Below are 3,803 nucleotides of genomic sequence, written 5' to 3' on the forward strand. Positions count from 1 at the left end.
ATATATATATATATATATATACACACACATATACATATATATAGAGAGAGGGAGAAGTTTAGGGGAAAACCTCAAAAAATATGAAAAATTGAGAAACACCATACTTATCATCATCTGGAGGTATGCACAAGTGCATGCAAGTAATTAAATTTGTTTCTTCGATTTTATGCACGTGTTCGTACCAGAAAAATTGCTTACAAATTACTTGTATGTACATATACATACTGTTCAGATATATGGTTACCAACTTTTTATTTTTTTTAACTTTTATAAGAAAACATGTTTAGTATTTTAGATGGGGTAAGGCATAACATGACTCTCCATAAAATAAAATAAAAATGAGTGGTTTTATGAAATAACTGCATAAATGATTCAACACTTAACGTACAAAAGTGTTTTGTCGGTACGCAAGGGCATAACATGTTGGTAAAACAACGAACACATAGGGGCAGGACTACGAAAGCCCGAATGGGTCTCGTATATCTGCTCAACCGTTTTCCGTAAGTAGAATTTTTTGGGATAAAAAAAGTGCACCGGTTAAATTTTGTGGGTGCTTTGAGATAATAGAAAATACAAGAAAAATCAACCAAAGATTCGAGAAAAGTCGTCAGAAATCAACCAAAAAAAATCTTTCGAAACGGTAAAATTCAACTAAAAACACATCGAATAACTTTACAGATCTTTAATCCACCTTAAAGATACATCTTCGTAAAAATCATGAGAATGCTGCTGAATAATGAAAATGTGAATGAATTTTTATTCCCTCAGTTTAATCTGGAATGAAAATTTGGGCTTTTGGGGGAATGAGCTCATTATATTGTGTAATACCAAACAGTTTCTTTTATTTTCATTCTCATTGATTATTGTTTAATATCTCTAACCAAACACCCCATAAAACATAAAATCTTTTTTATATGAAAAATACTTCAAGTACTACAAAATCAGCTTAAAATACATTATTATTCTATTCATCCAACATTTTAAATCTGATGCTTCTCCATTAAGACAGCCTTTTAAAATTCAGAGAAAAAAAGACTGCTAATATTTTTTAAAATTAAATAATAATTAAATAAAAATTAAAAATAAAAAGGTATTAATATTAGATTTATTACGGTACGAAAGAGATTTAATACCAGTGAAAAAGGGATAATACAGCCAATCCACATGCACATCCACCGTACAACTTGGACCACGCATCAACGGTTGACCGTCAACTTTCTTTAAGAGAAAATTACGTTTAAAGCCCCTATAGTTTGTTAAAAGTTACGAATTTTACCCCTTTAGTTTTGAAATTGGGTTTTTATCCTTATAATTTGTAATTCATTACTATTTTTGTTATCAAGAATTATTTATATATTCTAATATGACGGAAGAAAACATAAATGAATGGTAAACCATAAAAACGCAACAATAAATCCAGAAGTTTTGCTGCAAGGGCACGCATTTAAGGTGGATCAAGAGTTTGCAAAATCGTCCAATGTGTTCTTATTCGAATTCTACTGTTTCGATGGATTTTAGAGTTTTTTTTTCGTTGATTTCAAGTAAGGATAATAATTTGCTCCGACCTGATGGGGAACCCGGCTCATCCGACCTGAACGAAGACGGGAATTCCCCGCTAAAACTGGTCCCGGACGGGGGTCGGGATCTCCAGTAGACTCAAACCAGGGTTGGAGGCTGTTACTCAACCGGGATTGGGGTCCCCGGTATACTCAAACTAACAGATATTCTTCATGAGATTTGATCAGGGTTTGACCGGGGACATGATGTTAATCCCCGTACCTGTGGGGGACTGGGGCCAGGAGTTGTTACTAAAAACTGGGGTCGGGGACGGGGATTACAAAACTCGTCTCATCCTCGCCCCATTGCCATGCATAATTTCGAGGGACTTTTTCGCGTTTTAGTTGATTTCGAAAGATCTTTTCGGAGTTTGGTTTATTTTAAGACAGTTGTTTCAGTTTTTTGTTGATATTTCTTATATTTTATATTATCTCGAAGCATCTTTCAAAAAGTTTAGTAGATGCATTTTTTATGCAAAAAAAAAAAAATTACTTACAAAAACAACAAACTATAAGAMAAACGTAATTTACTCTTTCTCTAATTCTCCATTTTATTTTAATTATTAACAAATATTATAGAATAACTGAAAAAGAACAATAATAGAATTGAGAGACGAAATATGTAATTCTCATTAATCAAATTTTTTTTTTATAAAAATGAATTACAAGTAGATAACTACAAGATATTTCACTTTTAATGTAACTCTGATATGTCTATATTTATCTCTATTGTCATATCATTTAGATGATAACACACTTATCATACAACAACAAGGACTAAGGGGTCGTTTACCTAAATGCTTACCCGGTAAGCGCTTACCGTTAAGAGTCAACACTATAATTTATTTTATCGGGTAAAATTGTAGTACATCAAAACGTATTTTATGCAAAATTTACCGGGTAAGAGTCGTCACCCTCACTTACCGGGTAAGACTGTTCATTCTTATTATTGCTCTTACCGGGTAAGATTCTTGCCCCTTGCCATGTTCATCCAGTAAAGAAAATTGCCCAATAAATACTTACCAGGTAAGCGTTTAGTAAACGACCCCTAAGTTAGAATAAACTTTTTTTTTCTCGTAATGTATTCATTCTTCTCTTTAAATAATTATTTTATATTTATATTTTAAATTAATTATTAAAATATAAAAATCATGTCAATAAATGGCGTTCAACACTTTTCTAAATTTATAAACAAGTGTATAATGGTGGTATGTATCCGTCATCTTTACCAAACTTTAGTGATTTCAGAACAAATTGCATAAAACGAGTTTATTTTGATCATTTTTTATTTTAAATAATGAATTAAAAAAAAAAACATATTGGATGGTATGTAGTTAAAACTTACCTATTTAAGATTAATAGTAACATACTCGTGTAATATAACGAGATACATTTCGATTTTAATGTTTTGTTCTTGTGATATGTCAATTTTATAATACAGTTTTGTATGGTTTTCTAGAAAACAAGATTTTTTTTTATATTTGAATAAAATATAAATTTAAAGACTCCATAAATAATTTGTACTGATATTAATATCAAATTAACAATTTAAATTTTTTTGACTTTTTGTGTAATTCTTTTAGTTCAGTTTTTTTTTATTATAATTTAATTTAAGTTTATTAATGAAATAATTTATTTCAGATTTAATAATATAATTTTTTATAAAAGTAATTTTTAGTTCAACTTTTTTTTAATCATATTTAATTTAGATTTAATATGAATTAATTTATTGTAAGTTCAATAACATTGTGTTTTTATTAATATAATAATTAAGTATTTTATTAGAACTTAATAATTATTTTAATTATTTTTTATATTTAAAATGAGATGTTTATCAGTTAGTTATATGAATTCAAACATATAGCTTTAAAATAGAGAAATTTGAGATTTTGGGATTTTAAACAACTTTTTTGCTTCAACAGAATTTCTCATAACTTTTCTTCATAAAATAAAAAAATAATAATATAAAGTTCTCCAGATTTAGACAACTCTAAGAACTTATTATCATTAGAGACTAGAAGAGTACTCGCACAATGCAGTGACATTTAGATCAATCCTGAATATAAATGATTAAGAAACCAATTTAAATGAGAGAAATAGTCATTTAACTCAAAGACTCTTACATATCTGATCTAAAAAAAACCAAAATCAATATGTATAACTGGTTCAATTCCCCAAATATGCAACTGGCTTTTCACGAAAACGACGAGACATTTGGTAGTGAAAAGACATCTTGGTATGTTGGTG

The sequence above is a fragment of the Cynara cardunculus genome (genome assembly GCF_001531365.2).
Source record: "Cynara cardunculus var. scolymus isolate 2C chromosome LG 7, CcrdV1, whole genome shotgun sequence".
NCBI classification, from domain to species: Eukaryota; Viridiplantae; Streptophyta; class Magnoliopsida; order Asterales; family Asteraceae; genus Cynara; species Cynara cardunculus.